At 39.3% G+C, this 18,475-nt stretch overlaps 1 protein-coding gene across 1 annotated transcript in view; it reads left to right on the top strand.

Annotated features, from left to right (window-relative positions):
- The window catches only part of HOMER1 (homer scaffold protein 1), a 93,285-nt gene that overhangs the window by 3,879 nt on the left and 70,931 nt on the right, over window positions 1–18,475 (top strand). The gene's annotated exons all lie outside the window — the stretch shown is intronic.

Below are 18,475 nucleotides of genomic sequence, written 5' to 3'. Positions count from 1 at the left end.
AAAGCCTATACTGCTTTAACATACAGGATAGACAAATCTTACTGTGGAAATTGGTTTTGGTTTGCTGCCTGTTGACTTGCTTTTTTAGGTGTTTCCAAACCACGGTCTTGTCCTTAAACTTTTCAGTTTCCTTTCTCTAGCTGGGTAACAAGACATGAACATTATAGAGCTGTTAGGAGCCAGAAGCATTGTTGACCGTTGAATTTGACCTGACTCAGGTTCTTTAACCTGTCTTTTTCCCTCCCACAAGGCTTAGTGATACCTTTCCCAAAACTTTGTCTTAGCAACAGTTCCATCAGCTGTGCTACTCTGACACAGAAATATTGCAGATAATAGAGCAGAAGGTACCGCTTCTTGGCAGTAGTTCAGTGTTACTGCAGTTCCTGGCCATCTTACTGTCTCAGGGGTAAAATGAGATGCTTATTGTGTGAAAGCAATGGCAGCAAAGTAGTTTATGCTGTCTTCTGTAGCAGTGTGGAGAGTGTAACAAAACTACATCAACATCACTTACTATAGATAACACCCACAAAACTTGATTATCTGAAAAAAATTAGTAAGTTATAAATACCTAGACAGGTGGACTGTATGTAAATCAGCCTGAAATTGTTATTGAACTACTTTGTCAGGCAACAATGTGTGGAGACCTCTACCATGCTTAAATTATCTTCTGTCACAGTAGTTTTATGACTATGAAATAAGCATGAGAAATCTAAATCAGCTCTTCCAGCCTGGCAATACATAAACGAGCGTCCTGAACACCATGGGCGATGATTTCCATGCTGATCTAGTGAAGGTATTTGTGATGCCTTAAGGTTGTGATCGGTCTGTTTATTTCCATGCATTATAAACATTATATAGACCAGCTCTTTGGGTGAAATCCTAGTTCTGCTGAAAACAAACATTTAAGTCCTTCACATTCATCATGTTGATATTATTTTTATTCTCAGTGTCTCAAGCAAACATCAGATAAATGCTTTGTGTGTGTGTGTTCTTGTGATTTCTCTCTCCCAGTGCTTGCCCTACCACAATTCCTGTTAATCTTTGCAGGACTCGTAACCAGATGTCGAGCCAATACTTGAGGAAATATGCAGTCTCGAAGCATAGAGATTGCAATAGCTTGAAATACTGTAACAGGCCAGCACTTCTAATTGGGGGAGGCAATGACACCTAACTGGCATTAGAGTGTTTCTGCCTGCTAGTTAGTAAAAGTAATAAGTAGAATTCAGATACTGCTTTCATGGGAATTTTGTTGGAAAACATTTTTTCTTTTTTATTGCCTCTTAAGACTGTAATTTGATTTAAAGCTCTTAGCTGATCACTCTTTAAATCACAGCTTTCCAAATCTGTGTCTACGCATTAGAGTACTACCAAGAGAAGAGCATTATCTTGTGAGGTAACACTGATTTACTAGTAGTTTCTCATCAGTATAGGTGCCTGGGACATCATTTTAGCTGAGCCTATGGTTTTGCAGTGTATTCCGGATCAGTGACCATCTAAACAATGGAAACACTTCATACAGATTAGAAACTTAGTTCTTCTACTCTTTTAAATATCTTTAATTTTGAAGCTGTTGAGGCCTAAATTAAGTACCAAGAGCTGATGTCTCTTCTAGTCCAGAAGTTATAGTCTAAGAGGCGCTTAGCAAGGGAGCAAGTGTGGTGTAGAGATACCCAATGAGGCTGACACCAGATCTGGAATGGAACTCACATGAGTATATGTATATATATGCAAACAGACATTAAGCGTGCTTGTGTTTGAACAGTGTGCTCTTTGTATCTGAGACAGTCCTGCACCTGAGAAAAATCTCGGGCTTCCCAAGTGTATGGTTATAGTCTTAGTAACAGGAAACTGTAGCAATGAACAAAGGCAGAAAGTATCCTGTATTATTCAAAGTAAAAACAAAAATTGGAGTACTCAATCCATCTCTCTGGGTTTTTTTTGTTTTTGTTTTTTTTTAAAGATACCATGTTAGATTGAATTGTGTATTTAAAAGCCCTACTTGGGTGAAAGCCTTTTGTAAAAAAAAAAAAAAAAAATTTGCAAGAGCATGCTTTCTAGTTCAGGGTTTCATACTGTTCTCCCTGCAAGGCTTTTTCAGATGTATTCAGCCTTAAAGGTAAGGTGCAGTGGGTGTGGAAGCATTGTGCTATGAAAAAACTGCTTGTAGATCTAATTTTGATAACAGGTTTCTTTTCCCCATTCTGTTGTGACTATTTTAGTTTTTATTTTTTCCAAGACTGGGCCATGTGAGATCTACCAAAGTCAGTATTGTATTCAGGACAGGGAGGTTTGAGGGGAGACGAGCCTAGAGGGACCTGTGGTTTTATGCCACCTGAGCCTCGCACCATGCAGTGTTGGGCTCTGTTGTATCTACACAGAGCTCTGGTAGTGGTATTAATGTCTGCTTCATTCTGCAAAGTAACGGCACTGTGGTTGAATACTGTATTGATTTTCTGGAACTGCATCACAAATATGCTTCTGGCAACACACTGCATTCTGACATGCTTCTCTGGTGGCAAGTAGTGGTGAATGTCAGTCACCATTAAAAAAATTAGTCCAGGGAGATGCTGTTTAAACATGCAATAGATGATGCTGGATTGCCAGATACAAGCATATATTGACATTTCCAGTATCTAGTCATGATTTTTCTTTTTTAGCTACAGGTATCAGGTTAGGTAACTTAAGCAGTCTGCATCACTCCTTTTGACTAACGGCTTTTACCTGAATAAAGAGGGAAGATCTTGAAATACATAGTTCTTCTCAGGTTTTTCTTCTTCCTCCATATACATGCAAATGATTCACAGGCACCTTTCTGTCAATCTTTGTGACTGTATTCTTTGTCAACGTCTTGATCGTTAAGTTTTCACTGAGCTTGCCATCAAAAAGTGGCAACAACAGAAGAAGGGGCTGCTTTTTCCTGTTGTCTGCTGCAGCACAAACATTTGTGCAGTGAGCCACATCAGTACTGTAACCTAGCTGACTGCACGGCTGTACCAATACAGGGATTGGCACAAGGGAATTGTCATTATAGGTGGGATGGACCTACCTTTTGCTACAGCAGTGTCTGTTTATTCTGGCGGGAAGTGTTCAAAAAGATCCAGACTCAGAGCTATTACTGTCCAAGTTTGCTCTTCAGTTTTGAAGCTGAAGTCTGAAAAGTTGGGGTTTTTTGACAGTGTCCACTAGGTTGAGTCTCAGCTTCTTGAGAAATGACATTTTTTTCCCCTTCCCATAGTGTCTTTCGTAGTAAAAAACATGATAAATAATATTGTTGCTGTTTAGAATTTGGGTTTTTTAAATGCTTTTAGATGACTTATTCTGTAAATAGTATGCTATAGTCTTGGATCCATAGTTAATCTTGAAGCTGTTCTTCTAACAGGACATATAATGGGATCTTCCTTGAGTTTTGAAAACTGAAGAATGAGCTTTAAATGGTCAACACTTTACAGTGAAGTATTGGTGAAATAAATAATCTTTGACATGTATTCTCACAATTCCTATTTCTTGTGCCTGTTCATTTCCAACAGTCTGCTAGCCCTGGCTTGTCTGTACAAAAAATGTAAAAGAATGTACTGTGTGACATTGGAGAAACCAGTGTTTTCTCCCGACACATGACTTACTGAGGAGTGTGCAGCTGTGTCAGGGCTTCTTAGGGTATGAAGGTGTTTTCCATGCCAACAAAAGTAAGCATATGGAATAATAGATGCTGTGTAGCTCTGTTGTCAAATGATTGCATGCAGTAATTGAGGACCTAAGCAGCTATTTGGCCAATTGACTTTGAAACTGGAACGCCTGTGCTTTTGCACTAGCCCTATTTTTCACTGACTTGTGTATGGCTGAAAGAGTTAACCTGCAATTAGGCAGGAACAATTTCTCTTGTATTAACTTACTTTCAGCTTCTGGATACTGATTTCCAAGTGCTTTTTCAACAGCCAAGTATATGTCTTTCCCATGTCAATATTTTTGTTCTTCTACAACACATAGAAGGATTTCCTGTGTCTGCTTTAGCAAGCCCACTACCTGGCATCCAGAGCTCTCTGCGTCTAGATATATGTAAGAAGTGGGTTCCTCCCAGGAAATGATTGGCTCTGCTTGGGAATAGGTGGTGTCCTGCTGATTTGAGTCCTAGGTAGGCTTGGTTCTTCAGAAGCACTGCACAGCTCAGATGACAGCATGTCTGACTATGCACAATAGTAAAACTCCCAGGATCTTTGGGAAGTTTTCTGGAAAAAGACACAGGCACCGAAGCACATGGTTAAGTAATGATCCATTTTGATGGGATTTCTGTGAAGCATGAGCACTGAACTGTGTAGATTTCCTAAGTTACCTCACATCTGAATGCAAATGCTGCCCGTGTCTCTTACAACGGATCTCAGTGGGCCACTCAAGATCTGAGATAATTTTTACTGTATTTGGTGACCTTAAATGTGAGATACATCTTTTAAAAAAATCCTCCCTTTTTGTCTACATTAATTATGAATTTTTAAAATCAGGTTGGAACAAAAGCTAGAATAGTTCTATTACTGGGATGGATTGAAGGGCATTATAGGGGCCTTTTCTGTAACATCTGCGACTTACTTTTATCGTTAGCAGGATTTGAGAATTAATACTATTCTCGAGCAAAGTTCTTAGACAAAGGAAAATGGATCTGCTATTTCCTGAGCTGTTCTTCCAAAGAACAATTTTACTTAGCATGAAAATATATTTAAAGAGTCCTTCTCTTCTGTTCCTTAGTAACAACCTTAAAACCTAGATTTAAAGAATACTGCTGCTCTTAAGTGCTCAGAGATGGACATGGTAATCCTCTAATCACTTGTGCTAACTCAGCCTTTACAGATAGGATGCAAGTTAGATCTTGTATAGGTTACCTTCTGTTCCACCTTCTTGCTTGTCTTGTTATTTGCTACTTCTGCCACTGGCTATTGTTTTTGTAGAACTCAAGACTTTGCTAATTCAGAGGAATTTGTTGTCACTTAGAGCAATATGTGTAGGATGTTGCGTGTGTTTCTGGAATAATTTGGAAAAGAATAATTGAACGCCCTGGCAGGAGGATTCTGTTAAGGAAGAATATTAACTGCCAACACCATGTTCAAGTTCAAAGGGGTTTTACAAAATCCAACCATTCAAACAGTTCTGCAACCTTGGAAAAAGCTATGTATGTAGTGGGAACCTGGCACAGAAGTTTAATTTGAAGTCCTATATGTCTCTGGACAAGTCCTGATGAGTCTATTTAGACCCTAAAAGTTGCTGACTTGATGATTTGCAACTTGCATATAATACTTTTCTGAAGTCCTTCAGGAAGAATATGGGTGTAATTTACCCAGTTATTAAGATACAGACTTTTGTCTTCACCCTCTACAAGTCCTGCTAGCTTCCTCATTGTAGAGGAGAAACATTGCAAGGGATAGAACGATGATTTTAGACTGTGGGTAAATTAACTGATTTTTGGAAAAACAGATCATTGAATGCTGCCTCATATGAATACGAGTTTTGCAGCAAAGTACCTGACTCTGTGGTGCTGTTAAGAACTTGATGATAACATACAGTTTATGATTAGCATCACTGGTTGTGATCATGAAGTGAAATTTTGTCTTTCACATTTGAAAAATGCAGCTAGTATTCTTCTGTGAGAAGCTTGTATTGAACAAGAAGTATCCCTGACCAGAGTGGCACAATAGCAGTTAACCTTCTTCATTGAAACTTGACAGTCATGGTGACCTGCTTATGTCACCTGACACCTTAATGGAGGCCATTAGAAAAAAGAAAAAAGACAAGGATTCTGGTTTCAGATACCGTTATGCTTATAAACTAATATGCTTGTATGCTAGAGGTTTGGGAAATTAGTTGTTGTGATCAAACTTCACACAGAGCTGATTAAGTAATGGTTAAAACTGATGCTTTAAACTTTTAACTGGCAGATACAAAACTTTGCTCTAAATCATCTTGTCTTATATGTATGCAGTTCATCTTCCTGAAGAACCGTTCCTCTTCATTTGCTTGTAAACACTTGAGATTTTTTTGCAGTTAAGTATGGTATTAGTCATGGCATTCTATTGACTAGGTTAAGCAGTCGTATATCATAGTATGTATTCTGTTTCTAAACACAAAACCTGTTAGAGAGTGGGAAATGGCAGTTTCTGCTAAACGGACTTGTATTTGATGCTTCAGTTAAGCCTCTTTTGGAAGTAAACACATGAGCACCTCAGTGCTCCAGTTTGGGAAGACTGTACCACATTTAGCATGTTTTTAAATACAGCTTTCTTTAAAACTGACTTTGCAATGCAAGTAATAAACTTGCTTGTTTCTGGCCACTGTTTATTTCATGGATACAGAAACACTAGGGCTTGGCTGCTTAAATTTAATATCTATCCTGATATTTATGCAAAGGAGTGGGTGAGGGAGGCTTTTCTAGTTCTTGGTTTGTACATAGGTTTTGAATGCATTCCAGTTCATTCAGGTACCATGTAAGGAAAATTGTTCCTGTTCATAAAAAAAAGGTCATACTGAAACAACTAACTAGCTCTTACCAAGCACTGGTTCCTGGTCTTTGATTAGATGCTTCCTAACTGTAGTGGCATGTATTTATTGCTTGAATATTTTTATTGAACTATTAAGTATAGGCCTCTAATGTAGGCTATTCCAATTCCATGTGAAATAGGTAAGAAAATTACAGCTTTAACTGTCACACAGGCAACTGAGCCAACACTTCTGCACAAACTGTATGGTGTGCATTTTGTGGCTCAGTTTGTCAAAATGCTGAGCAGTTTCCTGAGTTCTGATTTTTTTCCCTGTAATTACACTTTCACCAAGTAAAGTAACTTCCATCTGCGTAAAGCCCTGATACCTACCTTCTATCTTGGGGTTAGAACTACTGTCATTGTAGGTGCCTTTCTGCAGTATAAGCTATATTTTGCAGTATGCTTTGAAAAGTGGTTGATAATCTAGTTCCAGGACAGCTAATGCATAATACTTGTCTTTACCAGCCTCCACGAGCACAATCAAAGCAAGTGTATGAGCCATCAGTGAAGAAATGTTTCTTTATGTTATTTGGTTAGCAATACCCAAGGGTAGTACTGATGCAGCCATTGTGTTTCCAGCACGGTCATCTTCCCTATGAGCTGCTTATCAGTGAGACAGCCTAGTGCAGGTATGGCTGTTCCTTTCCAGCTGTTGGGGCCCATCCCCATGGCACAGCACTTGGCATCCCTTGGCTGACATTTACTATGCAGACCTGTGTACCTATTCCCATGTCGGCCTCTGTAGTGGGCTGTGCAGTGCACCATTTGCTCCAGACACAGTGTGGTCATACTGGTATATTTAAAAACTGATGGTGCCCTGTATGCGTGTTGTGAATCTCACCATTATGGTGGGAAGTTGCCTGCCAGCGCAAGGCGCGTCATTGGGGCAAACAGGATTTGTAGCCGTCCTAGGAATGCCTTTAGTGATCTGATGAGTAAACTGCGCTGGAGGCCTGTCAGGAGCGGTATTTGGGTGTCCTGCTTTAGGAGGAGTCTCAGAATGTTTGGCATATGTGTGTTGTGAACAATCAAGGAGACTTGAGATCTGTTGCTTCCAGTTACAGCTCAATATAGACGCAGCCACTGCTTCCAAAACTCAATAGTGTTTAGTAGGCTGTAAGTTATCAGAAGGGAGGGACTTGCTGGCATGGTAATGGCATGCTCAACGTGAATTAAAGAGGCTGTATAGTTTCTGCAGTGCTCAGTGGGATGATTCAAATTGATTTGTTACTTATGAATATAAAATTAATTTGTTTACCTTTCTAGGAGTCTAATTCAGTTCCTTGATCCAAATGAAATAATGCAATTCTGATCTTGTGATGTGGACCAGTGATTCTTTTTGAAACTTAGCATGCAGCTGTAGCAGTCCGGATGGGATTGCAAACTGTTTGAAGATCAGTTGGTGGTGATAGTGATGAAATGCATGTTTATTCAGCCTGGTTCATTCTGCTTGCTCCATATGTAAGTTCTGATACTTTTCACCAGTGCTGGTGGAAGCATGACTTCAGCTTTGAGGTGTCTGTGGTCACCATGCAGGTTGTGCTAATGATTTATTTCAAGGTGTTTATTTCTGAGGTTTAAGTGTAAAAGCTGTCAAAACTGACTGTTAACTGACAACTTCTTAATGTTAAATAAGGGGTTTGTGGGTTTTAAGCTGGAAATGAAAGGAATGACAGGTGCCAGGCCTGCTAAATAAGAAGCATTTTCACATGTAGAAGGCATGTCAAAATTAGTAACTTGGAGATGCAGAAAAAGGTGAGGTGGACTTGGTTGATGGGGTGAGAAGTGGTAAGGAGGTGTGATCATTTCTGTATGAAGACCTACAAGGAAGCAAAGTGGAAATTTAAAGCCAATAAGGAGGGTCGTGAAAGAAAACTGGTAAGAAGCACTACAAGGAGGGGTTGCTAAAGATTGTGATGCCAAGTGAGGAAACCTTATTTTGCTACAGAAATATGTTTGAGACAAATTCCAAGTGTCTTATAATAAACAAGGAAGAGATATATTCCTTGGTTTTTCTGTTGTGAAAAAGCTGCTGAGAGATCTAGTCTTTAGAATAGCAAAATTATGACTAGTATTAGTTAAGTGTTGTCTCTCAAAGTCAAAGATGATTGGAAAAACAGCAGTTCAACTTAACATTAGCTAAAAATACTGATTTTTAAATACTATCACTGTTTACCATATAATTGCTGATTATCTTGGTGGAAACACGTGATGAATTGATTCTATGATTTTGTCTTTTCTATTCCTTTTTAGGTTCCAAAATTGTCATCTGTCTCTATTGTCAGATGCCCCAGCTTTGTCTCTGTTGCCTCATACCCGTGGAATACAGCCTTCAGAACAGAAATTCTTGTCATAGGCAGTGTAGAGATTTGATGGAGCGCACAAAATCACGCTGAAGGTCAAATTAGAAAATACTGTGTTTACATTGTTTATTGAACTCTGCTGTGTTTTATGGAACTTAGGCTAATGTAGGATTGCTCTGCGTGACTGTATGTCATAGTGCCAACCCTCTGTTCTTGGTTCCTTCTTGCTGTGCTAGCTGTGCACAGTGACACTTGCTATGGCTGCTGAAGGATTTTCATTACAGCAACTAAATTGATTTAACCAAACTTTAGAACAGAGGGTGTTGATTTTTGGACAGTCTCATGCTTTCATGTTGGGACAAAGCAAGGAGTTTCAGTCTGTCAGTTGTTTGAATGTGCTACTCTGGGTGGTTCTACCACTGCTGTGTTATGACCCTTATATCGCACCAAACAGTATGATTAACATCTAAGAGTCTTCACGCGCTTGCAGGGTGCTGTTTTTCCCCATCTGTGCCTCAGCAACAGCACCTAAGTGGCCCCATCTGATTTGGCTTAATTCTCACCTTGTGTAGTCAGCTTCAATTGGTCTAATTAGTTATTTGTGAGTGGCATTAACAGCCCTTCTCATAAACTGAAAATTATTTAGCAAAGGAAACTACTGAACTTTAGATCTCAAAGAGTCCATGAATGAATTTGAAGGGTGTCTGTGAAATGTGACAAGGAAAACATGCAGCATGGGAATAGGCTTGCATTCTGGAGATTGCAATAGATTGAAAATTGTGTCCCAACTGGAGCCTTCCTCTTCCTCCTCCTCCCCCTCCTCTTCCTCCTCCTCCATGCCCCTGGAAAGGAGAGAGCTGCTGGACCTGCTTGTAAAGCAGAGCACGGAGTCCTGGCTCACCAGGACCGTCTCTGGATCCCAAAGCAAATTTGTGCTCTCACCCTCTCTGCTTCTATATTTGGAGAACTATGCTTGTTCTGCTGGTATAGGTGTTTTCTTTCTTTCTTTTATCTTCTTTTTTTTCCTTAAAACTTTAGGTCTTGTAATGGTTCTGAAGACCACAGATAACCGTCCATGAAGACCAGGTCTAGCAAATGTCTATTTATTTAAACTTGAGAAAACTGGTGGTGCAGAGGGCAGTAAACTGTAACTTACTTGTTGTACGACTGTGTGTTGAAATGCTGTGCTAAGTAACCGTAGAAGTTCAAGCTGAACAGTTAAGCTGCTTTATGTTTTCCCTTAAAATATTTGCATGAGTTCTGTAAGAGTAATCTGACTGACACACAGCTCCATTGCATGGGAGATTTAGATGTAGATTGCAAAGGAAGGATGGCCTCTATATAGAGATTATCAAGTAACTAGGGGAATTAAAAAGAAAACCTGGTTATCAATTGCTGTTGGACCTTTCTAAACTTTTTTTCCTAGCAGGTATGAATGACATTATTTCTTCCTTTGCTATGTTGTGCTGTGGAGGCTTCATTCCTCTAATTTCTGTTTGTGTTGCAAGTGTGGCAAAGTTGCTTTTCCATGCTGTAGAATGGAGGGAAATGAGTATTTTTAGACCATTGCCTGCCTGTTTCTTATTCCAGATGCAGCTTAGCTTAGTTTACTGTAAGGGCTGTTGCAGGAATGTTAACATCTAGATTACTTTCAGAAATGTCTCATTAGCCTGTTGTTCCAGGGTTCTTTGTTCATAGAATAGAACCTGACATTAGGTTGTTTTTCTGTTTGCTTCTGGTTAACACTTTTGGTGACTAGGTGTGGAAAATGGCTATACATCTTAAACTTAATTGTCTAGTTATAAAGGCAGAAGAACTCTCTTGACTTCCTTGACAATAATGTTTGGACAGAGCAAAATCCAGGAATAAAATGCAACTTTGGATCAATTTTTGCTATCATGATTACTTAGTATTTTCACTATAGGTAAATATCCTAAAATTCAACCTGACATAGTTTAGCTGCTCTTAAGTCATTAAAAGCTAATGACTAGTTCTCTCCAATCTTGTAATTTAAGAACAAACTTAAGGTAAAAGTTAATTCAGAGATACCTTTGTCCACTTTCTTGCACGATTTAGAGGAATAATCACTTAAGTACCTGGAAAAATTCTGAAGATGCTTATATCCCTGGAATATCTTCATAAACTGAAGTTAAAAGTGTGAAGATAAAGCTGAGTACTTGTCCTTGGTAATACACTTTCTGTTACCTCATTTGACGCACAAAGCTCTCACTTGATTCATGGTATGAAAGTGAGCTTTTGAAGTTTGGGTGGAAGGACAAAAAAGGGAAACTTTAGAGAGGCAGACCTTCATGCAGCTATTGGAGGAACTTTCATGGTCAGTGATAAACTCTTGGTGTGGGTGTTTCCTGTAACACTTCGGCTGGTTGCCTACCTGCAGAACTTGAGCAGTATATAATAGCTGGGGCACTGGAGAACAGGCATTTCTTAAAAACCCACAGAATTATAGGAGTGAATGGAAATCCAATGTTTATCTATTTTTCTTCCTTTTTTTTAAACTCAGGTTAACATTACACTGTACATATCCTCCAGGTATCTTTTTTTACTCTTTAGTGCAAGCAGCTCCATGCTTACTGACATTATACTAAAAATATGAGTTTTGTTGGGTTTTTTTCCCCTTGCTATAGAATATAAGCCTTAATTTTAAGTAGTACGTATTTTATTTTGAATATAGGAGTTTGTATCTTAACGGGCAAATGTAATTCAGTGTGTTCTGTTTTGATCAGGACTTCGAGGGCACGTTGACTCTGCTTGTTAGAGCTCGGCGGGAATGCCTTTACCATCTTGGGAGCCCCAGGAAACAGCAGTGCTAGGCTGCAAGCTGTTCTGTGCAGTTAGGAGGCAGACTCGAGCAGGGATTCAGCATGGCGAGGACAAGCAACTAGTGAGATACTACCTAGATAGTAGGATGAAATGCCTGAGCTACAGGTGTAATTGTGACTCACATCGAAGTAAGCCAAATTTGACTCACATCTAAGTAAGCCAAATTTTCTGCAGAATCCTGGGTGCTATGTCCTGTTAATTCCCTGAAGAATGTGCATACATATTCATGTTTCAGTTTTTGCTTTCTGCAATTTGTGAGAAAGCAAAACATAAGTTTTCACTATTGATCTGGACATTGGGCATATCTAGTAAGACCCGTCTGATTTCACTGTATTGTGGATGAATATGATCCATTGCTTGTTTGAAGGAAAATGAGTGGATGCTGTTATTCAAATTTTCACTGTATTCTGAGAAACAGTAATGCAACTAGAGAATTCACTCAAGTCTTCTCTACTGATATCTCAAATTTGCTCTGGAAATTAGGAAAAGAAAAAATTAAAACCATCTGTCATGCAGTGAAGTTAACACTGACCTACCAAAATAATTTATTCCATCAATCTCATGAATTTTCAGTTGATATGTTAAAGCCTTCCCCACCTGATGTTAGGCATCTGAAGATGGGATGAGACAAAAGACGATTCTTGGCTTCTGAGTGCTTTTGCATTTTCTGTGCCTTGACATGTGGTGAGGGCCAAGGAGGGCTGCGAGGGGGTTGTTCTTTATGCAAGATATTGAGGGCAGAGTCTGTTTGTTTGGTGTGCTCAAAGTATGCTAACTGAATTAGTGACCAGCTTGATTATTAAGACACTTTGTAATATCTTGTATGTATGTGTGTGTATGTAAAAACACTGATCAGAGCATGTCAAAATGAATGTGACTTTAAGGCTGTGAAGGCAAGCAGGGCAAAGAAGAGTGTCGGAGACAAATATTGAGGGAGAGCTGTTTAAGGGACCCTTGTTCCTGATGTTTTGTAGGGTTTCACAGTCAGTGAGATGCCTGAACAGAAGTGCTGGTGAAATAGATTGGAAAAGTATATTTTCTAAGAGGGAGGGTGCCATGGAAGAGTTGGTCAGGTCAAATGAATGACTTGCAATGAGGCAAGAAGGTAGGTCTGAGAGACAGATCAAAGCCAGGTCACTTGGGTCCTGGTCTAAGACTTACTCCATTCTCCTGTGCCTGGGTCTGCCAGCACAGGCAGTGTCCTGTCCTGCCACCACCACTGTCCTGACAGTAAACTCATTGTGCCTGGTTTTTCTCATCCTCTGAGGAGAGTGGGAACCTGGGCATTGATTTGTCATGTGCTTTGCAACTCTGCCAGCTTCCATGCTGTTGATGTTAGTAAATTTGTGAGCCTGTAATCTCTGTGCTGTGCTACCATTAATTTTAAATCCGTGCTGTGGAAGAAGCTCTTTGCTATTCTAAAGTTTACCAGTAACTACTATTCATCACTGGTCTCTTATGAATGGGAAGCTCAGACAGAAGAGGAATGAGTTTAAATGAACTTGCTCATTGCTCTTCATGATTATGTTTTTTGGGGTTGGGTTTTTTTGTTGTTTAATAGCAAAAGCCTTATTTCCCAAGGTATGGTAATCCTAGCTTTTGTGATTTTATATGATGACTATAAATTTCAAGTGCTGTCTGCAGTTGTCTTACAGTGCCTGCTTGTAGGATACTCCTCTGCCTTTCTTCTCTGCCTTCCTCCTCTGGAAGGTCTCATGTATGGGCTTCCTGAGCATTTAGTTGAGATTGGCACATATAGAGTGGTTAATTTTTTTTCCCGAATGGACTATTTTATAGGATTACATGCTCATAAAGATGCCTTCCACATCAGTGGATGTGCCAAAATGTTATCAGAAGTAATAGATTTCAGAAATGTTTTCTGCCCTACATTTTGAAGTTACCTGCTTTCCTGACTTGCTTCCTGTGTCATACAGAAACTTTTATTCATTGATACAAATATCCTTTGCACCTAGCTGTATACATATGTGTTTTGCATATACTTCTTAGCCCATAGTAAAATGTTGTGAGGGGTTTTTTTTCTTTTTAAAGCCTAGGGTTTTAAGGTATGCAAATATAGTGCAATGGTTCCCCCTCCTGCCTGAATAGCTCTCAAATTTCAACTAGTCTTTACAGGGACATTGACATTTCAAAGATAATAGATTTCTGAGAATTCTATGAAAATAAAGAGCCGGGTCAAAAAGAGTGCTTGTTGAGAGAGCAAGAGCTCAACTCCTAATAGACACAGAGGAATCTCTTGGATTAGGTGTTCTGCCTCCAAATGCAGGAAGGTTTCAAGTGGAAGATTCCTTTTGTTAGACACTGGAGGTCCAACTGTGAGTTAGAATTTTGGTTTAGACCAATTTTTATTAATTCTGCTATTTGTACAAATATTTTAAAAAAACAACAAACAAAACTTGGTAAAGGAGAGGAAGAAGTGTTGCCATCATCACCAACAGGTCCTGATTGAATGAACAGAGTGTGGGACTGTGTGATATGCTGTCTCTTTAGGATAATACAAAATGATGCAGGTGTAAAATTGGATGAATATGAAGTTCTCTGTCACATTTCCACTGGAATGATACCATGGTATTTCTGTTACATCTAATTGACTGCCTTCGCTATAAGTAATACCAGTGCTCTGGAGTCTTTTCCTGTAGGCTGTTTTCCAGGGACTTTTATATGAACCCATCACAGAATCATTTCCAATAGTAAACAGCTTTTACAACTTGGACAATATCTTAGAGCATGTTGTGATTTCCCGTTCACTGGACTAAAGCTCCTAAGTCAATTTGAATTCTAAAACCACTTATGACTCAGTCCATTTAACGTTAGTGTCACCGTTGTGCAATGCAGTTTTAAGAGGGGAGTCCGGCAGTGCTTTTGCTTATTTATATACCCTTTAATGTTAGAAGCTGTTTCATCGATTCAGTGGGGGGTTTGCCATTATCTTCTAAAGTTATTTTGACATCTAAAGGACTTTAAAAATCTAATGTTTGAATAACTCTTCAGTATTTTCAAAGTCCGATCTGTAATTTCATAGGATTGGAATTAACTTCAAACCATGTTCTATATTTCTACCATCTTTGAAACTTCTTTGTTCATGTTTAAGACTAGAGCTAAAGAGGAAAGAACATGGATGAAGAAGTGTAGATGCTGTAGTGTGGGCAAAGGTGGAGGGGAAGGGGCAGAGTTTAGTAGGGGTTGGGGTTTGAACCTTTCCTTCCGAAAAATAGGCAAAACTGGGCATCAAAATGTCTATCATAGATTTCTAAAAATAATAGGCTACAACATCCCCTTGGAAAAGCAAAGTGTTGGAGCTGGCCAAGCTGATGAAGCCAGCAGGCTTGTCAGCTGCCTTGTGGCCTATCAGCAAGGCCTTGTCTCCTGATCGCCCATGACAAAACACTAATTTCATAGAAATGTAAATTTGAGCAGATCACTAAATGATTTTCTTCTGACTTCCTGTATCTTATGTCCATTAAATACTGTGCGATATCTGATTTAAAGCTGAAACACTCCAGTTGATCAAACCTTCGTATCCTTGAAAATCTAACATACAGTATGTAATGGTGTTTCTGGCAAAGGTAAATGTATTTTTTTACTTCATCTTACAGGTTTAATGAAAGGTTCTAGATAATTTTTCTCCCTTCACATCCCGAAAAATTGCTGGTATTATTTGTGATGGTGTATTAACTCAGAAGTGGTTAAAGATCTAATACTAAAAGCTGATTGTTAAATGAGAACAAAACAGTTTAGAAAAAATCTTGAAGGCACTGCTCTGTGCAGTATTATGTAGCTATAGAACATATTCTATAAAGTAAGCCATTGAACTTCATAGGTAAATAGGCGCATCTATGTATTAACTTTCAGGCGCATATATGTATTAACTGCTCACTGAATACAGAAAACTTACCAAGCTTTTTAGGATCAAATTCTTAAGCTTTTGCTGACCTTGAGTAAATCTGACTTAACCCCAAAACATAACAGCAAAAGCAGGTCTAGGAAAGTAAGTATAAAACTAGGTAAACCGCTGGTGGTATGGGCAAGATTTTGATCTGGTTGCTCGATTATGATTTCCACTTTTTTTTTTACTATCTCAAAGCTTGTTTGGGGACAATGAAGTTGTTAATTGTATGTATGTAATATAGAAAGCAAAATCTTAAGATGTACTCATTTCACAAGTATGGTCACTATGTTTTGTTCAAGTACTTTAAAAGTTTAATTTTTATTTCAAGATGTCAGTTGTCAGTCACTTTCTGTCCAGAAAAAAGATTTTATTTCAGAACAGTTTCCATACAACAAGAAGCCAGTGTTATGCAATACTGTCCCACAAGCTTCCATATACAGTATTTATCAGACTTCAGGGCATTTTTGGGAATAAGGAAAATTCTGGTTTTTTCTGTTGCTTTGAATTGTGTTTGCAGAGCTTGTTGACTTAGGCTCCTGAGAAACCATTGGCCGTGTTTGGATGCCGTAGCTGACAAATTAGTTTTGACTATAGCTGTACCTTTAATCACTCTCTTCATTTCTTTTCAGGGATCTCTCCTCAAGCTGTAACAAAAGCTTGCTACAGCTTTAAAAACAAGCTAGGGAGAGTATTTTTTAAGACCATCGCAGGGCATTGGGAGAAAGCTGTAGTCTTGGTATGCTGTCATTTTGAAAAAGCAAAAAGGTCTTTGTCCTATCCTAAAGCTGAGGATAATCAGCAAATGCCTGAGAGATCGTGCAGGAGATTCATGTTGTGTGATATGGGGAGAAATTACCTTGGATGACAGATACTATAGAGGCTCCGAAGTCACTGTGTGCAAAATTACTACCTGCAAAAACATGTGTGTGATGCCTACTGAGAGTTTGCAGTCCTTAGGACTGCCAGAGCATGTGTGCTGAGCACGAAGGCTGCCATGTGGCAGGGTCTGCTGTGCTTGTGGCTGTAACGGACTGAGGGAAGCACAGTTTTTCATCCAGTCTCCACTGTGGATAGGGAACTTGGAGTGTGGTTGTACTCCAGTTCTGAGCACAAGGATGTTGGCTTGGTTTTGGATGCACAGGGCATCATCTTCCTCTGAAACTCTGAGACTGAAATCTGAATGGTGGGATCTTGCTGTGTTTGCAACTTCGTAGTCCTTTTCATCACATTTGCAAGGCACATTTTGTTGGACTAGTCTTGAAAACAGTCTTGTATGTGGACTCCATGTGCATCAAAACCAGTAAGTCTGGGTAATGCACTTTGGAGTTTTTAAGATCCATATTGGGGAAATAGAAATCACTGAAATGATTGACATAAATGTTCATTCTCATGGACTTTTCATTACTTGATAGATACTTTAGAGCTATCAAAGCTGAGCTGACTAGGATGACTCCATCACACTGGGCCTGCTTATTCATCCCCTTTTGTCATACGGGTCAGAGAAAATAGCTCTGTTTAGAGATGTAAAACTTCTAGTGTATCTGCATGCTTTGGGGATCCAGCAGGCTGTTATATAAAGTTTTAGGTCTGTTTTTTATGTTTGTGATAGGGCAGGAATGTCATGCGCAGCAAAACCATTTTGATTTAGGAAATTTAATTCAATTTAGTTTATTGCCAGTGAAGATGAAGACAAACAAATAAACACAGAAAAGACACCTCATCTTCCCTGCAGACACCTCTCCAACTTCTTCCTGGTCTCTCAGCCCCTCATCACAGGTAGCGCTCAGAAGATGGTGGTCAGTGCCTGTGGTGGCTCTTTTTTTTGTTTTGTTTTTTCCTCCTTTTAAACTCAATTCCTCCATGGGCCATAGTCACCTCAGTGTTACACCTGCTCCCGTGTCTGCTGTTTGCTCCTGCTTGGGCAGCTCTTTGCTCCAGCCCCTGCTCGGGTGTCATCTCCTTGTCTGTTTTTTTTCTCCAGCCTCAGTCCTGGTCTGTTCTTGTGTCTGCACAGGGCAGTCCCTGACCTCGTCCCTCACAGTGCAGCACCCTCCCTACCAAAACCCTGTCAATTTAGCCCAGTATGCAGGTGGAATGGAGGGGGGTATGTAATTTTTACTTTTTTTTTTTTTAGCATCAGTAACACACCATAAGGGGGGGCAGGTAGGACATGAACTAATGTTGCAGAAGTTCATACTTTCTTTTCAGTGGCCTTGTTTTTACAGCAACTAAGAGAACAGAATCCCAGCCTTGAGAAGTTGTAGGTATTATGGCGATGAAAATAACTTTGGAGTCACGGTAAACAACAGTGTGGGGAAAGAAACAAGAGGAAAGAGGTCTTCAGCACTAGTGTTGGCATGGTCTGGGAGTACCAGACCTGTCAAAGAATAGACGCTTTTTTTTAAAAGGTAAATATTAATTATAGATTAGCAAGGAAAGTTCTTTCTAACCTTCTGTACTAACTTAAGATTCTTTTGTGAAAGCTTTAATTAGTCTGATGTGGGAAAATGAAACCTTAGGTTCTTAGATTCAGTAGTCTGCATTTTTTTTAAAAGGGTGTGTTAAGATGTCAAAATAGAAAGAATGGTTGAAGACACTGTTCGTTCAACTATTAGGACACAGGCTTTTCTCCTAAGCCTAGCCTAGGACTGATCACATATCAATGAATGGATTTCTGTATCAATGATGGAAAAAAATGGTGTGACTCTACCTGCTTAAGCGGTATCTTATGCTTCTTTAGACCTTGCATTGCCATTCAAGTCCAGGAGGACTTCTCACTTCTTACTTCTTTTTAGTCTGTGTTTGACCATTGTAACATTGCAGTCTAAGCCAATTAAGAACAGCAGCTTACTAGCCTTAATGTTTCTGCTATGCCCAAGCGGACATTTCTAATAGTCAAATTGTGT

This window comes from Harpia harpyja, chromosome Z (genome assembly GCF_026419915.1).
Source record: "Harpia harpyja isolate bHarHar1 chromosome Z, bHarHar1 primary haplotype, whole genome shotgun sequence".
Lineage (NCBI taxonomy): Eukaryota > Metazoa > Chordata > Aves > Accipitriformes > Accipitridae > Harpia > Harpia harpyja.
Note: the sequence above shows the minus strand (reverse complement) of the source record. Positions and strands in the feature narration are given on the sequence as shown.